This window comes from Gallus gallus, chromosome 19 (assembly GCF_016699485.2).
Source record: "Gallus gallus isolate bGalGal1 chromosome 19, bGalGal1.mat.broiler.GRCg7b, whole genome shotgun sequence".
Classification (NCBI taxonomy): domain Eukaryota; kingdom Metazoa; phylum Chordata; class Aves; order Galliformes; family Phasianidae; genus Gallus; species Gallus gallus.
Window position 1 is genome coordinate 10173843 of NC_052550.1, and position 23863 is coordinate 10197705.

Here is a 23863-nt window from a genome sequence, read left to right on the forward strand (position 1 = left end):
GAGAAGAAATATTAGCCAAAAATTAATTCCCAGTTAGTCTGAGCTGTCTTTTGTGATGCTGACTAAGGTGGAAGGTGACAGAAGCAATTGCTAAATATCAATAATATTATGTACGCAATTAAAATGCAGCCAAGAATCTTTTAACACAAAGCAACGTGAGGCTGAGAGCCTGTAAAGGGATTCACTGATATTGCTGGTTAAGTCTTCAACTTTGTATAATATTTGAAAATGTCATTCTTGCCTCCTCCTCCTCCAAATCCCTTTTAATAGTCACAATTGGTCTCTCTGTAAGAGACTTCCAGCTCTGGAATGTTATTTGAGCTGAGTAGCTAAGGATTATTTCTAATAAAGTACTTTTCTTCAGGACAAATCCCCAAAGATACGTTTACTAAATAACTGATAATTCACAAAATAAATTACATTAATTACAAATAACAATAGCAATAACAGCGGCAACAAAAATAGGTGGTAAAGTCCTTCAGTCACAGCCATCATACAAATAAACAAAAGTAATTGTGGAACATTCTCTTGGAGTAAACACTTGAAGCCCCAGATAAACTTTTGTTGTGCTTTGAGCCCCAAACCTGGCTTCACCAAGGGAGCAGAGAAATTCCATGGGCATGAGTGGGGCCAGAAGAGCCTGCTCAAGTCAATGGCTTCCACAAGCATTACTGAGAACAGGCTCTTCCTTCTCTCCAAATGCCTTGTGTATCTCCTGTCCCCTGGGTCTCTGCAAACATCAGCAGCCAGGAGGAAATGGTGCTGAGTGCTCCTCATCTCCTGTCCTGTCTCATCTCCTGTGAGTGACCAGGACAGCTCTTGGACCAAGCTACTGCCTGGCATTGTTCTACCAGGAACATGAACTTCACACTACAAGAGGATGTTCTTGGTTGATGTTGAAGGAGACAGTTTACCCCGCAAACATATTTGTCTACTACATCTGTTCCTACTTGTCAATGGTCCAGTGGCTGACTTTGAACAATGTCATTTTCCCTCTGTGCATCTGTTTTTCTGCAGGTACCAATCTTTTACTCCTTTATAAGGCAGTTAGAACTACAGCTGAGAACATCTGGTTTTGCTCTTACTGTAGTAGTAAGCCCTGGTATGTAAGAGTTTGCAGAAGATTGCTGTGTACATCTGGGACAACTACAAACTTGAATCAGTGCCCTGGCAATGCAGGCTTTTTCTAACACTGAGACATTAAGTTTCTAGTGATGAGCGTGGAAGCCTGACTCAAGTCTTTTGAAAACCTTGGTCTATGTGTGCTCCTGTATAAGGATAAGGAGAAACCTTTGGTTTGGCTGGAACCTTGTAACATTTTGAGTGCCAGAAATAAATCTGAATGCATGAGCTGTGAAAGAATAGGAAATATGTTATTCCTAAAATGTACTTGTTGCTATTGGATATGATAAAACACCAAATCATTCAGTAAGTGTAGCAGTTTAGTAACTCTTACAAAATTAGTGATCATGCAGCAATGTCTGCAGTACTGGAACAGAGAAATATAACAAAGCCTGCCTAGGAGTGTTAACCCTTGCCTCTGCTGGTCCCTGTCTGGGGAGCATTCACTCCCAGTGGGGTTAGGATGGCTGACCCAGGCTGACAAATGCACACGCTGAGAAAGGCCAGGTTTTGGTGCACTTTTATGGACACAAGTGTGCATTCTATGACCCACACCACTCACTAATTCCTAAGCCTGCTGCAAATTGCCCCTTCCGTGGGTGAGATGTGCCAGAAGAGCACAAGGATGACGTCCTGCCCCAGGCAGCCACAGCCCTGTCACCTGCTCCTTCTCTGAAACTTGGTCTGACAAGCTGGCCTGCAGGTCCAGTGCTTCTCTTTACTTGCAGAAAAGAGAACTGTTTGAATGGAGAAATTTAAGGGATAGCATGGCTCACTGCAGCAAAGGAAAAGCAAACAGCTGTAACGACAAGTTACCGCAGGATGCTCTGACTCAGAGCTGGGCTTCTGAGCTTCTAAGTTATTTCCATAGCAGATGTTTCCTGTGCATGAGTTTTACACTGGTAAGTATAAAATAAAGTAGGAAAGGCAGATGTTATCTTGACCTCTACCTTCAAGCATGATAGATGATTTAAAAAAAAAAGATTCTGGCACATAATCTGAATATATTCATCAAGAGGAAGATGATGAAAAAAATGATAGCAGCAGTGATAGCAGCTGTACCTAGAAAATTCTTCTTTTTGCTTGCCTGAGTAATGAAGACAGGAAAACAAGGAAGTGACCTTGAAGTGCTTCCATCTGCTTTTGCATTTGCTTGCTTTATTTCACTGTCTCCTGTTTCTCGTGACTTCCAGCTTCCTCTGCCTGCTCAAACCTTGGGATGGGGCAGCTGCAGCCCAACCCTGAGGCTCTGCCAAGGAGGACTCCAAAACCTGGAGTTGCCATGGCTCATCCCAGAGACCCCGTGGCACCACCACAGCTACAGGTACTTGCACAGAAAGGTGCTGCTGGGAAAGGTGATGTAAGAATAAGATTGTCTGGAATTCATGTGGCATCCAGCAGGAGCTGACCCACAGCTGAATAAGATATAAAAAAAGCTGGGTTTTTTTTTTTTTTTGTCTGTTTGTTTGTTTGCTTTTTTTTATTAAAAAATAATATAAAAAAAAACAACCAGCCAGCACAAGGTCAACTAATTCAGCATTCCTGTCAAAGTAATGAAGATGGAGAGAGGCAGGTTTAGATACAACAAAGAAGAGTTAAAAGCAAACCGCTCAGAGCAAAGACACCGCCAAGATCCCTGGTATTGAGACACCAGTAGAGAACTAAATCAGGAAAAGTGAGAGCTGCCACTCAGGCCAGCAAAAGGAGCAAGTCTGTCCTCATTAGCAATGGAGAGGAGTGATGTGGCCGCCAGGACTCAGGGCAAATACAGCTTTCTGGGAATGTCTATGGTGCTCCCTGGTGCCAGCCCCACAGGCACTGCCCACCCAGAGCCATTCCTGCAGATGAGGAAGCCACATGCAAAGTACTTGATACATCAGTAACACAACTGGTACTCAGAAGGGAAATGATTCAGTACGAACTACTGGTTTGGTTTCAGGGTGAGAGAGATGCCAGGCAAGCAGCAGCTGATGGCCGGCACATCCAACCCGCTCACTAACAATTGCAAGCAGACCGATTCATTTGTTTCACAAAAGCGAGGTCATGTACCCCACTAGTTTTAGGTTTTTCTTGCTCTCTTTTGTATATGTTTCAATCAAAACCATTAAAATTTAAAACAAGCTTTGTTTCCTTATACACATTAACTATATTATATATTTACTGAGGGCTGCTCCAAAAATAATGCCTCCTAATTTATGATGTTGGCCCATGACATCAGAGGTGGATGTCAGTGTGATGGAAGCAGAGCTGAACCTTCCCACCGATATCCCGTTACATTTTGTTGCCGTGCGACAGACGGCAGCAGAGGGGCTGTCTGACACAGTGGCGTCTGACATGAAGTGCACATGGAGCAAAGATGTGGAACTGAATTCCTCCATGCACCCACTGACATACATCAGCTCTTACTGAATGTTTGTAGAACCAACCAGTGGCTGTCAGCACAATGAGGCTGCAGATGGTACGTTTCAGCAGTAACAACAGCAACAGTGGTCACTTCTGCTGGTACAGACTTTTACAAGTGCAGCATGCAGACTCTTGTTCACTGCTGGCAGAAATGCATAAGTTATAGTGGTGATTACGTGGAAAAATAGTGTTTTGTAGCCAGGAATTTGCTCCATCAAACAGTATTACTTTGCTCTTTGTAGCTATTGTTGCTTCCATGAGAATAAATAGGAGGCATTACTTTTGGAGCGACCTACATTTATGCAGCCCAAGACAATTCCTCCCAGTGCACCCAGACACACCAATAGGTTGGACACCAATGCCCAGCGGGTTTTACCCTTTCCAGTTCTGATGCATTTAGTGAGTAAGCAATTGCAATTACTGCTGCAGGGAGAGGCCCTCAGTAACATCTGCAATTAAAATTTCAGTTGTCTCGAGTAAGCTCTCTAATATGGATTGAGAAAGTGTCTGTGTTAATTATATATTAATTTATTGTTAAAAGAGCACTAAAGATTTAATAAGAGACAAATCTAAAAGCCTTCTTGTTAGCTGAAAGCAACATGAAGTTAGGCTGAACTCATGCCTGTGTGGTTCAGCGTTATGCTGACATACAGTTTCACTCAGACCCTGGAAGCACAACTACTGCATTTGTCTTCATCTGACTCCACTGCACAGAAGCAGACTTCACTACAAATTCATAACGTCCTTTCCATCAATACTAGATACTTGCAAAGATTTTTTTTTTCCAAATCAATTTAATGCTTCACCTGCAATTCAATACCAATGTAATTAGATCAAAATTATGCACATTCATTTATTTCTCACTTTGACTGCTGCTACTCAGCTACATGATATTTGAACAGCAGAACACAAAACAAAACTCCCCTTCAAAATATGAAGACAAGTGTGAATTTTTATGGGCATTTCTAATGCTGGAAGATCAATTTTAGCAATTCAAAGTTGCGTGTCCATCTTCAAGCAGATTATCAGACACTGTAAGGCACTTCGCTCAAACTCCCAGAAAACAGGAACAGGAGCTGGTACATTAATTTTTGGAAGTAACAAATCTTCTTTAAAAGCTTTTTTCTTAACATTAATTAATAAGGGAAGACATAAGAATAAGACAGAAGAGCCTGGTGAGCAAGGATTTTTGGAGAAAAAGCTTCACATCGGCTTAAGCTATTTACAGGCACTGAGAGCCTGGCTCAAAAGGGCAGAAAGCAGGGCGCCAAAAAGGAAGTTTCTCATATAATTAATTATACAGAACCAGCTATAATATAGAAGTGTCATGTATTACTTTGGTGATCTAAGAGGCTTGCTGTAGCAATAAGGTCAGGGTATCAATTATTCTTTTAATATTCTTAATCTCTAATGACTTCATTTCTGCGCTCACTTTCCACCACTTTAAGTCACCCAGACAAACTTGGAGCTCCTGAGCCGGACTGACGGCCCACAGAGCTGACTACAGCTGCCACACACTTTCAGCCTGCATAGGACCTCCTGCTGCAGGGCACAGAGCAGCACAGCCACAGGGCAGCCCATCGTGGGGACCCCAGCCCATGCTGGGGCGACTTGCCTTCCCTTGTGGCACATTATCTGCAAATTTAGGAGCAGGTCTGAAGTGCTCTGGAAGAAATGTACTGAGGAGCTTAGATTGCTTACATGATTGTAAAGGTTTCAGGTTATGTCCTTGGGAGGGATTGTTGTTTTTTTTAAATAGTGTGCCTGTTTTCAGCACAGAAAAGTGGGGGTCGTCTCTCTGTAAAGCATAGCAACTTTGTTTAGACTTCATGCAAGTGAAATTGAGTCACATTACTGCAAACAAGCAGGTATTAGAGAACAGAGTTTTGACTTCAGTATCCAAAGAAAACAATATTCATTAAACAAAAAAAATCATTCAGAATAAGACTAGTCGATGTTATCATAAGAACAAGCAAGGAAAAGAAAAAAAGAAACATGATATAAATCAAGTCTAAGAACTCCACCAATCATCGGTTCTCTAAATCAAGAAATCTGGCAGATTTTCCAAGTGAGAATCAATCTTCCTGTCTCTGCAGTAAATACTGCAATCCTTTTTCCCACATGGTATAGAAAATGTAACTGCCATATTCAAGATTTACTGAAAAATATTCTACCAGAACGCTTGAGCCCTGCAATTCAAAATGCTTTTAAACAAATGGTCAGAACATTTAGCACCACTTTACCTTCCTCTGTCCAAAAAAGTTTTGACAAAGAGGCAGCCCTCTGACGAACATACGCACCATGCAGACCTGATCTGTGGTTACCCTGTGCACTCCTTCATGCCTAAAGCCTCCCTGTGCAGTTGCAACCACACCATGTACAGGCCTCAGCCAATCCCCTCTGCCACCCTGCATCACTATGAGGCACTGTTCTGGCTGCAGAGCTCTGCCTGCATCAGGGAATGGGGCACACAAGGCACGACATCTTCTAGAACTGTGCTGGCAGACTGCAGGGAAGCAGCCCCACAGTGAGGAGTTTTTAGGAGCTGAGAAAACAGGCAAACTTCAGGCTATGCCACCATCACAGCATTTGTGAAGAGAGAACGTCAATAGGGGCAAATAAGGTATCTCAGCTACACAGGGAGCCTGTGTCAGTTCCCAAAGGAACGTTTATATGGCACCCAGCATGACAGCAAACCAAAACCATTCACCAATGCAGATTTGTCACCAACATTCACCATCCAGTACACATAACCAATATCTTGCATTTTCTCCAGCAGCAGAGGGATTGAAATGCCTGACACTTCAAAGGTTTGAGCAGAAAGGTAGCTGCAAGTAGAATTTACATGAACAAATAAATAAAACTCAGAAATCGAGCTACTAAACTTGGCCCAAATTAGCTCAACTATAAATTTTCCAAAGCTCACTACAGATTTACTTGTGCTTACCCCATCTCCACCCGCATCCGGCACCTCAGACAGCAGGAGCGCTTCCCCAGGTAGGGCAGAGGCAGCCTTCTGAAGGAAGCAGAGGCTGCTGCAGCAACCAGGGCTTGCAGTCTTCAGGGACTTTTTCTCCTCTTTGTCAAACAGAGCTCCAACATGAAAGTAAGCTTAGCAGAGTCCTCCAGAAGCTGTACATGGACATGCAGTGCTCCGGCAGCAGGAGATATGTGTTTCCAGAGCCTGAGGAGATGCACCTCCAAGTTGATGTCCTCTCACCTTGCAGTGCGGCAGAGAAACTGCTGAAAGAACAGAAAGGTCAGAGTAAGGAAAAGTATCCAAAAAAGCACATGCAGTAAAACGAGCAGGAAATCAAGGCTAAAGTCATTTCCCACCCATGCACTGTTCCCAACTTCCCCCTGCCATGTCAGAGCTGGAAACTGACAGCTCAAACCTTAGACTTATATTTATTGCAGTGGACATCATTACTTCTCAGTAAAATACAGTAAATAAATGCTGCTTGCATTACAATACATTCATGCCCCAAGACATTCCACTGATTTTGTAGAAATAACCCTGAAGTAACAGGAGAAGGTAGAGGGAAAATCTTACTAGATTAAGAAACTAAATTAATAAGTAACTCAAACAACTGAGAGAGCTGAGGTTTCCCTAGAATTTCCCCTGAAGAATTTCGGGAAGGGCTATTTCTAAAGTAAACTGTAAATCACAAGCAGTGTCCTTCCCTTCTGCCACTGTTCCATGGGACCTCAGCACATGCTTGTAATGAGGCCAACCTGCAGCTATGTCACTGGCTTGAGGCTCACACTGGTACTATACAGATGTTCCAGGGCTGTTTGTGTCACTTATTAAGCTGTAAACTTGTCAGAATCACAGTGAATTGGGACCCCTGGTAACACCAGAATTTTTGACACTGTGTTAGTGCTGGTTTCCTGGCTTAACTCCAGTTCTCTTAATTGTATCCTTGTATTCCCAAATACCCACATTGTAGCTGGGAGGATGAGCTGCTGTAGCTGTGCCTCCCTCAATCTGCATTGCTGAGCAGCTGCAGCTTCTAGTCCTAGGGGTGGCTGCGCTTCACCAGCAGGTGAAACAGTGTTATATTTCATTCCCGTACCCACAAGAGATAGCTTAAAGTGCATGCTTCAGGATGAAAGATTATATAGATGGAAGAATTGTATTGTGTATCCATTACATACAAGTAGAGAAGGCTCCAAGTGGTACTGCTAAGGAGAGGCTGCATTAAGAGCACAGAATTCAGTCCTGAAGATCCCTTTCTGGTGAACAGATACCTTTTAAGCTGGCTCAGAAGGTACCAGGCTGTGAGGCATCAGTGAACCGCCTCACTCGACCTTCAGGGAAGAGAAATGATCTAAGTAGAACTTTCAAAAACACATTATGTTTATCACTGGAGAGGATAAAGGAAAAGAAGATAGGTGACTTCCTTCCTATTTATCCTGGAGTACTCTATAGACTGATGAGCGCTGGGTTCTCTTTGGTTGTTAACAAGAAGCAGTTTGTATGCCAGCCAGAGAAGCTGAGGCTTTATCTGGCTTCAAAGTACCTATGATACAAGAGCAATGTTTTTTGTAAAGTAGCAGAAGGGGACTTTGCAAATTGTTTTCTATTTTGGTAAACACAGTGATTTTTATTTGTTTTTCCTAAGGAATACACATCTCTATCGCAGTTATCTGCATGCATTTTCACTTTTTTTGAGGCCAGCGGAGCATACTTCACTTGGGCACACTGTGAGATCTCTCAGAGCTGTGGTGCAGATGCATCCCCTTTTGCACCCCTCACCCTGCTGGGCTGAGCTGCACTCATCGCAGAGCTACGCAAGGTTCCTCTGATGAATATGCAGCAATGAGGGGAGCCAACCTAGTGCTCAAAAATCAGCAAGAGCAATTTCCTTTAGAAATTAATTACTGCTGACATCTAATAGAACCGTAGCATGCAGGCAGACACCAGCAATTAATTAATCAGCAGTTTTCAAAAAAGACTATTGATTTGTTGTTCTTCATAAACTTGGAATATTAGATTGACGACATCACAATTACATCGAGTAGGGGAAGAAAACTGGCCTTCTTGAATAGGACAGATGGAAGGGAGTCTGAGTTTCCCTGGTTTTCTTGCACCATACCCGCATTCTCGTCGGGCCAGAACCACTGCCCCAGAAAAGCACATTCAAAACAGCTAACTCATTCTTCTGACAAATTACTCAAAAAATAAAATAACTGCAGTGCCACTAAACTGAAGCCTCCTACAGACCCCTGAGACACGGTCCAGCCCCTGAGGCTCCCCTTGGCTCCTGACTGCCATTGGCCCCAGCCACTAGCAGAGCAGCTGCCACATCCCCACTGTGCAGGGCATGGTGTCTCCAGCAGAAAGCACGGCATCTGAGCAGCAAACACTGACTGATTACTCAGCATTTGATGACTACGTGGTCATACAAATCCTGGTGAAAAACAAATGCTGGCAAATCTCAGACAGGTCGTTTCCATGGATGCAAGGCAGAACTGCCTGGTTGAGCTGGGGCAGAATTTCACACTCCCTTTCTTCCTGCAACTATATGCACTGTTTTTAAGTCATCAGTTTCCATTTCTGTTCATAAAGCACTTTTGGCTGAGCAGATGAAAGCAGTGATATATGTATGTTTGGGAGCTGGTGTGTTGTCACAATACCCAGCTACTTGATGGTTCTTCTAAAGTGCACCTGCAATTCGCTGCTGGGTGCTGCTCACTGCTGGGAGCACTGGCTGCTCTTGGGCTGCAGCAGGAACATCTTTGCCGCCCCTGGAAAGGTGCTTGCTCCCATTGGCTGGTGGTGTACAGAGCACATTGTTCCTCGATGGGACACTGCATGCGTGCAGAGAAGTAACAGATGCAACCTGTGGAAATGGCTGTGCTGGGGCTGATGCAGCCTGTGGACCATCTCAACAGAACAAAACCTCTTCAGCTCTGGGAACATAATGAAATTTTCTCTTCAGCTGACATGGATGTCATGCCTGCATTAATGCTCAGTGCTGCAGTGCTGGCTACTCTGCAGGGCAGGCAGAACCCTGAGCTGTGAGCTGCATACTGCAAGGGGGAGCATAGTTTCACAGCTGGCTCTTGGCTTGGAAAGCCCTGTTAGCTATGGGACAGCCCCATCCCCCTCTGTCACAGAGCGCTTCAGCGCAGAGGTGAAGGTACTGAAACAGGTGTGGGTATCTCACTGATCCAAATCCTACCACAAAGTGTACAGGACCACCTAAGCAACTGTGGATTTTAGACATTATTTTCCCATCTAATTCTTATGGTATTTCTAATCTATAGCCATGACTTCATTGATATGCAAAGGTACCAGCAGGCAGTGAATGACACTTTAAAAATATCTGACAGTCCTATACAGTGGCTTTAGACCTCTAGAAACGTGTCTTTTAGGAGCCTCAGTGAAGTAGCATTCTCCAGATTCGTGTTTTTAAACTGTCATTTTTGATCCTAAATCACTGGGACACTCACAGTTGCACAATCACTCAACCTCTGGGTCAACATCCAACTTAATATGGGGGAGATTTTCAGATGAGTCTTTCAATGTCATCTGTACTCTGCAACCTCCATCTGTTCTACAAACTATCCCCTGGAGATGGAAAACATGTCACCTCCCTGATTTACAAGGCAGGCCAGGGAACGAGGACATGATCACCTTGCCCATTCTGTGTTCAGCATGCTGACAAACAACCCAAGACTGCATTTACAAGGAATTAAATCCTGACTTGAAAAAACAAGACTTCATTAGCAGAAGCCATTTGTTTGCCACCAGGATGGCAGTGGCTGCCCACCCTTGTGAGGTGCACTGGGGTTTTGTCAGTGAGGTGTTCAGGCTGGGGAGCTGAGTGGGTGCATGTCAGTGTGGAACAGCTTGGTTTGATGAGTGTGAGAAGGATGTGCAAATCCTCATGTGTTATAAGTAACCTTGAGTGGGTTGCCCAGGACCAAGTCCAGACAGGCTCTGGGCATCCTCAAGGATAAATTTTGGAGTGTTTGATGTGCACTCAGCCTGCAATGCAGAGACAGCAGAGCTATCCGCAGGACTGCTATACAGGAGCAATCCAGAGTAGTGCTTGTTTTCCCAACACCAACAGAGAGAACCACTCTTCATTTACCCCAGATAAGTCCTGCTTTGAAAGATATCTTGTGAATGAAGCTCATGAGCTCAAGGGCTGAAGAAATCAACCTGCCTTTGATTGCATAGGAAGGAGATCTTTGCTTCTCTTAGGAGACGGAACAGGCTCTTTGCAATAAGCAGCACTCTCCTTCAGCCTAGCACTTTCTGTAAAGCTCTGCACTGATGAGGAGCTGGCACTGCTACCCATGCCCATGTCCTGGCCCCTCACCAGGAGCAACCTGGTGCAACAAAGAAAAAAAAAAGTAGGATGCAGAAACAAAATAAGAATGGCTCTTTTTACCCAATATTGCAATCACACAGCAGTGATGATACAATGCTCTCACAGATCCTTACACATTGTGACAAGGCAATTTCCTCCAGGGGCCCGATTCACCATTCAGTTCACATCTTATTGACTGTATAAATCTAATGTGAAAATAATTCCTTATTTCTCTTAAGATAGCAACATAATAAGAAAATAGCACACCCTGTACAGCAGCTAGTCCTAGCAGAAGTTTTTAGTGATATTTTCTGTGTGCATCTACAGAAATACAGTACATTCATCCACAAACTTTCCTGAGAGGCCTCATGCAGCGGTGGCACGAGCCCCAACTTGCCTGGGCAGAAGCACAAGGAGGGCTCCTTGAGCTCCACTCTGCTTCCAGCTGCCAGTATCTCTGCTGGAGGTCGGGCAGGAGCCCGCAGGGGCTGAGGCCCATCAGTCAGGCCTGGTGCAGCCCCCTGCAGCCCGGCCTCATGCAGCTCAGGGACACGTAGCCTGTCCCTGAGTGCTCTCCCTGTGGTCTGCACTTCCTGCTTCATGTCACTCATGGGGTCAGCACACATTTTCAGCTGCCCTCGTGCTGACAAGGAACGCTCACCCATGGCCCTACCTCACAGCCCTGGCTCCCACTGGCTGTGCTCGAGCACAGGTTCTGCTGGTGAAGGGGCAGCGCAGCAGGAAGAGCCTTCCACTGCTCTCAGAAGCTGGCTGTTCAGTATGAAACTTTCAAGCAGCTGAAGGGAATTGAATGTGTTTTCCTATCAATCCCCTAGGCCTGAATTCCTGTCCGTCTCTTGGTCTTGTGGGTCTCTGTCTCTTTAACTGCTAGAGGCAGGCTTTGCCACACCTGAGGAATGGGCCCAGCACATGCTGAGCTGGGGCCCTGCCTCAGGCAGCCATCTTGGCTGAGGCACGACTCCCTGCCTGCAACACTGCTCCTCTGCAGAGTGCAGCCAGACAGGGAGGGAGGGAGGAGACAGAGGGAGAAAAAATTGCTGGTTTCAGCTCACTGTTACCATTGCTTATTACATGCTCAAATAGGCTTCACAAGTGCAGTAAATCATGGAGAAAATGCAGGCATGCAGAAGGAAAAGGAGGAAACTGGGTACAGAATGAGCTGCCCAAGATGGGCGATCCAACCCACCCCAACATACCAGTGTGATTTGTGCAGCATGCCCAAACCTGCCCCTGCCCTGCACTGAGCCCTGCTCCTGCCACACTGTCCGGCACCACCGCCAGCTGCAGGCCCCTTCCCCTCTCCATCACTGAGATTTCCAGTGTCAGCTTATAAGGCAGCACTCCAACTCTCAATATTTAATACACTACAGGTAATTATTTAAATATCAAGAGCATACTGTGGACTTCCCATAGAAAAATCAGATTATACAGTACTGAGATGTGATGATTAGTGATCACAGTTATTGTGGTTTGCTCCTTTGGAGGTCCTTCTCTGCAGGCACCAAAATTCACTGCCTCTTGGGCAGTTGTAGACACTTCCCTCAGAAGTTTCTCCCTCCCCACACCTCAAGTCCAACAGCATAAAATTGCCCAAAGCCAAAGTGTGGCTGTGTCCCTCACACCTGGCACACACCTGGCTCTGGCTCATGGCTGAGCAGGGCAGAATGAGCACTATGGGATGACAAAGCCCTGGTTTGCTGCTATCAGGCACGAACTGCAGCGTACACATGCAAAGAAAATAAGAAGAGTCCAGTTTTATGGAGAAGCTGCCTTGGGGATTACATTCAAAACAATCGTCTTCAATTTTATTAAAATCAATAGGAGATTTTATTACAGTATAAATTAAATGAGAGGCTATTTGCTCCTCAGATCCCAGAAGCAATAGAATGAAAATCGCCTCAAGTACTGATATTCATCCAGACGTCTTAGCTAATGTTATCTATGCACAAGTACATGGTTTCATTTCTTTTCTCTCTTATTTTTTCATCACTTATACACCAGGTGTACTTCATGAAAGGGGGCTGAGTGTACAGACAGCAGACATTTTTTAAAGGCTCAGGCATAGTAATGGGTTAAACACTGGAGGGAGCTCAGCAAGGACCTGAAAAGTTATTGAGGTCAGCAGAAAATGTTCTACAGCGAGCAATTAAAGAGCTCAACCTGTTTGGTTTATTAAAATGAAGGCTAAAGGTGACTTGATTACAGAGTATTAATGCGTTCTCATGGAGAAAAATATCAGGGACTAACCGGCTTTTAATCAAGCAGAGAAAACAGCAGCAAGGATCAGTAGCACACCCACAAGGATCCCATCCTTCAGCATGGAGGGCTGGGGCACAGCACAGTGCAAGCTGCCTGCCAGTTTGAAGCCTGTTTCTTATACCTCTACACAGCCTGAGGCCTGCAGTCGGGAGGAATCACAGCATCTCTCAGCCACATATGCTGAAGGCAAATATCTCTGAGCCTCTGTCACAGATTTCCACAGATATGCTGCAAGTGCTGCCCAAGCCAGGGGTACACCCATAGCATTGTCCAGAAGAGCATGGGGAGTGCACTGGGAGGCAAGTACTGCATCTGAATTTAGCAGCTTACATGAAGAGATCTAGGGTCACGTTCTAGCAGGCAGCACCTGTAATCTTCTAGAGCTAAAAAGCTTGAGTACATTCAGACAACAGCCTGGTAATAGTGTTTTGAGAGCAGAAATTTGTGAAGCCACAGTGAGACAATGAGGTTTTGGTGAAAGTGCTAGTGCTGGTGGTGTGCTCTGAGAAAAAACTGAAATGCTGTATTACAGTAGATGTGAGATAAACTGTGCTAATAGCCAATATTCTGTCATAGCTGATCTAATAATCACTTAAACTGGACTTAAGTGCCTGAAAGGTTAATATGGTAACAACTCATTCTACCAAGCTGCCATGTATCAGTAGACAAATCATTTAAACAAATATATACACACTGGGAAGAGGGTCAGTAGGGCCCTGTAAATGCGGGCCATGTTCTGATACGCTGCCACATACTGTCTCTCTGCAGGGAGAAACTGATGATTTGCATGTGGAGAAGCTGGCCCTAAATGCCAAAGCCAGTGAAATCTAACACAGACAGTAATGAGTTCTGTGATATTTCAAGTTCATCCCATCACTGTACACAACTCATAGGCTCTCCCAGCACATCTCAGGCTGGTGGGACTGTCACTATACAGGACCTGTGCACACACAGGCTCTCAGAGCCATCCTGACCCACCTGCTTGGTAGCCCAGGCCCCCACCATCACCTCCAAATGGTCACACCATAGCCTGTATGCTAAACACCTTGGACAAGCACTGCAAAGGCAGTAACTCGAAGTCAGTGGAGCTCAGGAACACTGCAGACCACCACAGCCTCAGCACTAGCTGGGAACGGGCAGACAGGGGAGGGCAGGCCCACAGCCAGCTGCACGTGCATCTCCAGAGCTGCAAACCCTAAGGAAAGCAAAGATGCTCCCATCTCCAGGTGGGAAAGGAGTTTGTGAAGCTGAGACTCTTAGCAGAAGGTAGCAAAGGACTATTCACTAAATGGGGAAAAAAAGGCATCAGAAAGGAAAGGAAGGGGAGGGTAAAGGAGAGAATGAAATAAGGCTGTTTGTTTTTACCAATTGCATTGAATTGGGCTGGAAAAGCACAATGTAGTGTGAAATATAGGTTTGAAAAAGACCGTAGGAACTACGCATCCCTGTAGATTCCTGTGCCATTACTGAGCTGGCAGCTTCTAGCAAGCCACAGGCTAAAACCAGTCCCTCGCTGCTCTGCACTGAAACACTCAGTGAGGTGTCAGGATGACAAAAACTGAGTAGCAGCACCTTTGGTCTTTTTCAGCATAGTAGGTTTTAAAGCAATTCCTTTTTCACTTTAAATCAGACCTTTAATTTCATTGGAAATGGGAGAAGAAAAGGATGAAAATTGAATAGTGATTTAAAAGTGCAAAAATAAATCTTAGGCATGACAAATCTAAGGGTTTTCAGTGGCCTTTGCACTCTGCTGTGCCTGATCTTATTTTAGCACTCATGATCCCCTCCTGAGAAAGTGCTCCACATTCACTGCACTCCAATGCAGATCTATCTCCTTCCAAATGGCATCTCTCATTAATGATGGAGATAGCCCTTGACAACTAGCTTAGAGTAACGGCTTCACCTTCAGATACCTAAAGTTTAATGAGATAAATCTCACCCAACATGCAACTGTACAGCACTTCAGGAGCTGCTGCAGCCCAGAGTTAATGCCATCAGGTGCATCTGCATGGCAGGAACTGGCACTGCTTCTATTCAGGGTTTTACGTCACCATCATCACCTCTAAACTCTATCATCATCACCATAGCAATTGTACACAGCAATTAGTATCACTAGGACTCCAGTAAAGGCCCAGTAAATCACTCAGAAAACTGGTAGGAATTAGACAGCATATGCACTTGTTCCTTGTATGTGCTTGATGCTGATGAAAGCTAAAGTCTAGCATATTTATTAGACAGACCTGATGTGGGCAGCAGCTGGGCCAGCTTCCCACACACAGATTTCTCATCGTTTCTACTTAAGCTCTTGCAGCTTTGATAGACACATTTCCAACTCATGGCAGTGTTGCTGCCAGTTCCACTACCACCATGAATACATCACTGCCTGCTTGCTGAGCTCGAAAGGGCTACATGTCCTGCGGGGCTCTAAGACCTGCTGGTACCGCAGGGAGAGGTCAGGAAGAAAGGGCCTCTCTAAAAGCAATTCTGCTTGCTAGTGTTTATTCCCCACAGATGCATGTCCTGTTCTTTCTTTAATTAGGGCATTTGCATAAAGACTAGATCTGTGCGTCTAAAATGTATCAGTTCTAGCTGAGTTTTTTGTGTATGTTTTTCTTTTCCCCCCTCCTTCAAAACATCATTGGTTTGGGGACATGCTAATTTCTGTTTTGCTAATTGTGGTGTCAAAAACAAAGGATTAGGTATTCCACAAAGAATATGCACAGTGAGAGGCGACAGCACAGCATCCTTCTTGTCATGGAGAAGCCAATGGCATGAATGAAAAATACAGAAGCAGTAAGGTCTGAATACTGCCCAGTGTTCACAGGTACAGAAAAGAGTAGAACTGGACATGGTTGTGCTGCTTTTACACTGACTGCAGACAGATCCTGCCCTCTCCTCTGCAGTGCCCTTTCCTGTTCTGCATGCGTCACAGTTCTGCACACCACTGCACAGAGCTGTTCAGAATCCTTCAGCCTCATTGTTGGCCAAAAGCATTCACAAAGCAGTGGGACAACACCGCTGGCACTCATGCACCTGCAAGCACAGCAGAGAAAAACTGAGGGCTCTGGAAGCTAAGAGCAGAAGTATATTCAGCCGTATATTCAGTGACACTGACAGAAGGAAAAAAAATAAGCACAGAAACAAAATCTGCTTCCCCCTCTTGTAATGCGTACATTAATGATCTTTTATTCATAGTATTCACCCTGGATTTTTACATAATGGATCTACAAGCCATTCCCAGAAGGATTAACAAATCCGAAAACTGTGACTGCACTAAGTGATCTGGATGTTATTTATTTCATATAAGTTACTTTGCATATAAGTACATTACCCACTAGTACAGAAGGAAAACGGCTCGGTCAAATGTTCACTTTCACACTCTCCCTGCTTCAACAGCTTTCTGACTCACCTGCGCACATTTTTAAACGAAAGCAAATGCAGCATAAAACCAGCCTCTTGCACACGTTTTTGCTGTCCATTCCAGAATCATGTATTCAGGATGAACATACTTGCTTCCCCACCTGGCTCTCTGCCCCACCAGGCCCATTACTCTGGTGAGGACTGCTGCTCCATGGCCGGGTGCTCCCTCATGCCCTGCTCTGCTCTGGTGCCAATGGGAAGCCAGGTGCTGCCCTGCATTTCCAGCTCGGCTGTATGGAACAAGGCCAAGCAGCACAGACTGTTTTTAGCTCTTTGTATTTCCTATTTTTAAATTGTTGAAAGCCAGCTTTCAACAACAACAACAACAACAAAGACAAGCTCTTTGTTAGAAATTTGACAAATAAGGCATCCACAAGACATAGATTATGGGGACAGAGAATTATTTCATAGAGATATTATTAACACAGTATTTAGCACTTTTAAAGCTGTGATGGAGTGATAATGAGCATGGTAAACCAACGAACACGGCCAAGAGCCTGACCTGCCAGCACAGAGCAGGCACTAGGGATGCAGTGGGGGCTCATGCCAGGCTGGGCCCAGCCACCCACCCAGGGACAGGCCGGGGCTTACCTGGGGGAATTCCAAAATTGGCTGCCAGCGCTGGCAGCACACCACAAAAAGCCATGCATCCTCATTGACTCCAGTACTTCTGAGAGAGCAGAATTTCCCCCAGAGAGCGACAGAGTGGAGCTGTGCCAGCAATTGATTTCTTGGCTCACTGACCAAATGGTAACAATAAACATTTTTTTCCAGCTAATATGAAAAGTTGGAAAATGCAAGGTTTAAACATTGAATGAAACTTCTTGCTTACCAGCTAAGGTATGAGTGTTTGCTTTTCTTTACGTGAAATCAAAATCATCTTAACCCTTGAGACTGGGGTTTTTACAATGAGGTGTGGAAATAAAGAATCCAACTTTTTCAGAATGTGAAGCGTTTCTGTCACAATTGTGTAATAATGTCCAGAGGAGCCTGAGTAAATTTGAGTTTGGTTTTTTGAGAGAAAACACTGACTTAAAGGAAAAACCATGAATCAATGTAATCACTTGAGGAAAAAGCAAACACTGAATACAAATTAGATGGTGTTTAAGACAGTGAAAGTAATTGTTATCCTTGTTCTAGCTATCTCAGTGCAGTAATCCCTAGAACAAGGCTCAAAATATTTAGACAAATTCTTTAAGATAAACTTCTGCAGCTGAAATTTCCAGAGGTATTTAAGAGAAGCAGCTACTGAATGGATGCTGTGATTGCCTCCAAGGACCCGAGTTAGGCTACAGTATCAGTCCCACACGTACAGCAGATGCTGCCAGAACTCACAGAATCACAGAATCACCAAGGTTGGAAAAGAATTCCAAGACCATCCAGTCCAACTGTCCACCAATCACTAACATTTCCCCACTAAGCCACGTCCCTTAAGTACAACATCTAAACATTCCTTGAATACCTCCAGGGACAGTGGCTCAACCACTTCCTGGGCTGGATCCATTTCCCACTGTGAGACAGGTAAGGCCCATCTGCAGCCATCAGGCCAAGTGCCAAGTAAACTCATCAAGAGATGCCTGGAAATACCACAATACATAATTTACAAACATAAGTGAAAATGAACAGCCTCATGTAGTTTATTGTTTGGCTCTCAGTTTAGCTGCTTAACAGAGCAGAGGAGGGTAAAATACCTGCAGTGGAAGCACTGAAAAGAGCAGTACAGACCCTTTCAAGTCAGGGAAGATGAAATGTGGGATGCTAATTTGCTTTTTGAAATGTAGGACAAATGACCAAAATAGAAGATGCTGCAAAATTAGTAGAGCAGAAAAGTCCAAATGATGTAGTAATAATCCATTCTGTTAAAATCAAATGCCTGGTGACACACAGTGTAATTCAATACAGCTATTGTCATGACTTCATTGCGACATAGCAGGGAAGGAACTACGTGTCAAAGAAAAGAAATGCACACTTCATGGCAGTGTGCTGTTGCCTTTCTTCCTTTTTGCTTTTCAAACATCTTTAGTCCTTATTTTTTTATTGTACTACTGGCAGGAATTCAGATCATACAATGCTTGAAACGAAATGAAAACCAGCTTCTTTAATGGGCTTCAGTAACCTACTTTGTACAGTAAAATCTGTTCTTCAGAAATACAGGCATGAAATCAGAAAAAAAAGAGAGAATGTTTATGACCTGGCTTTCAAAACTACTGTGCACTTCCAGCTCCTACTAACTAATACTTCTTGCTTTGCAGAGTCACAACATTGCCACAGAGATGTGTTATTTATATGAGGTATTTGATAGGAAGAGTGAGTGAGCATCTGCATTTTTGCAAGGAGGTGGTTAGTTGGATTTGTTTGATTTTAAACTACAGAAAAAGCTGATCAGGAATGTGGGCACAAGTGCATTTCTTCATTGCCCTCAGTCAGATGTATACTTCATCAGTTGATTACTATTTCGTAATGTCTTCATACTGTTACAGAAGCAACCACAATTTCACACCGGTAGAGAGGATCTGATAAAGCACAGCAATAGAACACATCTCAGCTGCCAAGGGACTGGGAATTCCTTTCCCACAGTCATGGGAGGTGAAAAACTGAAGATGTTTAAGCCCTAGGAGGAAATCTGTCATAATAGGGCAATCTGGACTGACACATAGGAGCTTAAATGAGGAAAACCCCGCTATGAGAAAACTTAAGTGCAGAAGAATCCCCAGGCATTCATTTCAGAATATGCAGTGCTGTTTCAGGTATGTACCACGTGCAAGCTGGTGCACAGCAGAAATGTCACCCACCATCAGGACTTCTCTCTTCATAGCACTGCCACAGGATTCCTGGGTTATGAGCACTGGCTTCTGACCCTAGGAGGTGCTGAGTACCACAGATGAGCCAGTGGACCACGAAGTGGGCTGCCCAAGGACAGGGACGGCAGAGTCCCAGGGTGTGCTCAAGCTGAGCTCTTATCTGTCCAGTTGTGTGTACAGACCCAGAGCAGGAGCAGCTCTGACAGAAGGAGGTTATCACTATGATCACTGCATCGTACAGTGAGAAAGTGCTGTGAGCACCCCAGGAAGTAAAATGTGTATGGTTTTATTTCTTACCAACAACCCACACCTCTAATTAATTTGAACATTTAGCCGCTCTAATTAATGGGCAAACATTATTTGAAAAACAGTGTTTAAATACTTTAGATTTAATTAAATGTAATATTTAATAGTGCTGTAATTAATCCTCCAACTGTTAATGAATTAAATCATAGTCCTCCTGCAGTTTGATTTATAGTGTTGACTTAACTTCAGAAAACAAACTACCCAGCACTTGATCCTTTACAGCTGCATTATGAACTGAAATTTAAACCAACACCTCCATTATATGGCCCAATGGCTGTAGTAAACTGATGAGCATTATCAACTTTCAGCTTAAGCACATGCTCTCATATGCTGCTAATAACATTTACCACTTACTGTACGGAACGCTTTCCGCATATTTGAAATATTTGCTTGGTTTATGGTTCTTTGCTTGTAAAACTCCTTTCACAACTAACAGAATGTATTGAAACAAGGAATTGCTTCTAAACAAAATGACCACGGGTTCTTGCAATAAAAATGTCAAAATGGGATGCATCAGCATTTAAAAATGCCAGTTTTCCCAGGTTTTCTTACAAACATTGAAGTAACAGGATCACATACACTGAGACAAAAAACATCTGGTGGTCTCTGAAAAAGCAAATGTATTTTCAAGGTAACTAATCTCAGTACCACGCTTTCCCTAAGAGAGGGCATCTGCTCAGCCAACGTGTACAAGCCAATGCATACAGTGCCTTTTAAAGTGATTCATACAGAATTATAATGACCATCTAAAACTGAAGGAGGCCCTGATTCCCTGATTCCTCACCACAGGTGAACAGACTCTCTCCTGAGTGAGGGGCCTTGTTAGAAACTCAAGGTTCCAGGGCCATTCCAATTATCATAGGTGAGTTTTAAATTTATTATTACAGCACTGATAATCTGAATAAAGGGATCATTCACTTTAACAGAAAGAAATAAAAATAAATTTTGCATCAGCTGTCAAAGCCTAATTACTTAACAAAGCATGAAAGAAAATCCAACAATATTGCTACTAGCATAAGAAATTCTGTACTGAAACACAGTCATTCCCATCACAAGCCATTACCCAAACAGCAATGCTCCTACCAGTGCGGCTGTGTCAGTAGGAGACACACATACCTGGCTCACAATCCACTGGGAGCTCAGGGTAAAATGCTTTTCTAGAAGCAAGCTGGAAAGAGCATTTCTGCCTCAGGGTAGGAGTAGGTCAGAGAATTTCAAATGTTCCTATGCATTCTCACGTCAGGAAATGTGACTTGCTTTATCACAGCACAGAATTGTCACAGCAGTATGCTGTGACTGATGGCTGTAAACAGCACCTCCCACCCTCAGACAAAACAAGGTCCAGGCCATTACCAAAGTACAGTTGGAAGATTTGGCAATGAAAAATCCAATTTTCTTTTCATTCAAAATGTTAATGAATGTCTTCATATTATCACTGCAAACTTAAAATTGCATTAACTTCATCCTGAAACATACCAACAAAATTAAATAACATTTGCCAATAGAATATCTATTGTGTGGCAGTGTTTAAACTCAGACAAACTGAAAGATCAGTTAAAACAGAGGAATGGAATATTCCTCCCTCCCATGTCTCTATTGCCCTTCGTATTCTTTTATCTCCTTTCACTCTTCCTCCTCATTCACCTCTTTTAACTGCTGGGGTTGTGATGATACCATGGCAGCAGCGCAGCACACAGCCTGTGTGCCATTCCCCTGCATGCCACACGTGTGTGCCCACTGCTCACCCTGCCCACCGTGCTGTCAGGAGATGGCTGTTCTGTGCCCATGTTCTTCATGACTCACATGTTTATCTCTCCATTACCAACATTATCATGGTTAATAATAACAAGTTGTGCTGTATGCTGATATGCCCCAGGGAATGAATAACTTAATCCCACTTAAATAAGTCATCATGACAAGCTGACGTACAAGATTATTTGTCATGCACTGCAGTGCTTTGCAATGAGCTTATACTTGAACACAGTGCACAATTCCCAGCACAAAGTATTAATAACACGAAGAAAACCCATTCACACAACCTCAGCTGGTGTAAGCCAACAGTGTTTCACTGAAATGCAGACACCCATCCTGAAGAGCTGAGAATTAGCCTCTGATTTCAGCAGATAACCTATCCATATCTCAGTCCCCATGTGGCTTTATTCATTTACCAAAGCAATACTCATACAACATACTGAGCTTCAAGAAGTCCTCGAGAGTTCTTGGGCATACCTGTTGGTTGGCTTTCTCTTGCCTACTGTTTGCTAAGATGACTTTTTCTGTTACGTTTCATGATGTGTGGAAGGCAAATAATTACTACAGGCAATAAATTGTGGATTTAATTGACTTGTACACAGATGCATTAAAATTGTTGTAAAACAGCAAAATTTAACACTGTGAAGATAAATTCCATCACGTTTTATTTTATCCCTACACCACTAGATCATTAAATTAGGAATGCATAAAGTAGTCAGTGCTCTGTAACTAAGTCAAATTAATACACAATTAAAATACAAAATGAGCTGTAAGCATACTGAGAGCATCCTTCGAGGATCTCTGAATTTCACCTGCTTTGATAAATGGCTGAAAGTAGCATTTTCCTTGCATATCAGAGACATTCCCTCCATGTCTGCCATCCCTGCATGGCAACTGCCTGACCTGGAGATCGGCTGAAAATTAATGGCGGCTTTTCAGTCTGTTCCAGCTCTTTTTAATGAAATGACATTGAGGAAAAGAGAGCAAGCAGGGATTATGATAATACTGCGTTTTAAACAGAATGATTTAAGACTCCCAGGAGAGAGCTATTTTGATAGCACGGTGAGGGGAGGCTGTGCTTGCTGACAACCAGACTCACAGCACCATGCCCGGCAAAGGGAGCAGTGCAGCACAGACGGCTCCACACCGGGCTGCTGCACTGCTGGATGTGACCCACGCCGCAGGAGTGCAGGGAACAAGGAGCCACAGAGCCGAGACCCAGCAAGGTCTGAGCATGCCATCAGGGGCAGATGCAGCACTTGGTGCAAGCGCACCCATCACAAGCATCAGGAGCAAGCTGGGGGCAGGAGGCAACTGGCAATGAAGAGAGGTCTCGACCAGCTAGACCTTTAGAATATCCCAGAGAGCCTGCAGACCAAATACCCCATCCCACAGTTGTAAAACAGCAAGGACAGTTCTGGCTGCTGCAGAGGGGCACTGTGACTATTGGCATATTTGACCTTAAAGCATTATGACAGTCAAGAAAGTGCACAGCAATGTACAGGATATGGTTATCCACTAGCATAGTGCAACATGTCCATTAGGTCTGGGTGATGAGACATAGGAGCACATCCTCCTGTGAACAAAAATCTAACAGCTGATAAGTTTAAGCCTCAGGATGGTGTCTCTTCCTACCCGGAGTGCTCAGCTGTTTGTTTGCATTTCCTTTCTTACAGTGTATTTTCTTAGTGAGCAAGTGCTTTTTCCAGTGATTATAAGGTGGAGGAGGTGGAATTCTTTTTTCCAAGCATTTTTTGCTACTTCACTCTATGTTGTTTACTATGGAACAAGATCTCTTTGCCGCAGTCTTAGCTTCATTCCATCTTGTCAACGGCTCTGCTCTCCAGAAGGCAAGATCCTTTTCAATGAGCAAACTCTCAGTGTAATGGATGAAAAACATTATAAATAACTAATAGTGCAGAAAGACTATCCATCTTTCAGCAAACTGTACATGCTTTTTGGGTTTTGTGACTTCTTCTCCAGGTCTCCTGGAGGGAGCGTATAAATATAAAATATTTCAGCTGTCACCTTTTATTTCAGCAATCAATTTTATTCTTATGTGATATTCATGTTTTGCAAAAATGGCTCTTTAGAAGAAGTTCACTGTGTTACTCGTGAGCCAAGATATATTGCTGCAAATGGAGAATTGAGCTAGGCCAGCAGTGAGGGTGCTTTACAAATTAATAAAGAGTGCGGTTTTCCAAGAAAGGAGAAAAGAGATCATTTAAACCCTTGTCTCAAACAGTATCGTTAGGTGTGCAACAGAGCTCCGGAGTGATCACCTAGAAGGTGCATTTTTTCTTGTGCAAATCAATGCCAGGGGTGTTTTGTGGTTGTTTTCCATCTGTTCTGGCTGCTTAGGCAGACGCTGAGCACACCAGTACCTCGCACTGCTCATGTGTTCAGTGGGACGTGGTGCAGGACAGCCGCCAGCCAGAGCTCACACCTCCCAAA

At 43.9% G+C, this 23863-nt stretch overlaps 1 protein-coding gene across 1 annotated transcript in view; it reads right to left on the reverse strand.

Moving 5' to 3' along the window:
- Positions 1-23863, reverse strand: part of XAF1 (XIAP associated factor 1) — a 205585-nt gene that overhangs the window by 119391 nt on the left and 62331 nt on the right. Inside the window, exon 10 of the mRNA XM_025142097.3 lies at positions 6473-6768. The gene's annotated coding sequence lies outside the window, so the exon portion shown is untranslated. The remainder of the gene's footprint in view (positions 1-6472; positions 6769-23863) is intronic.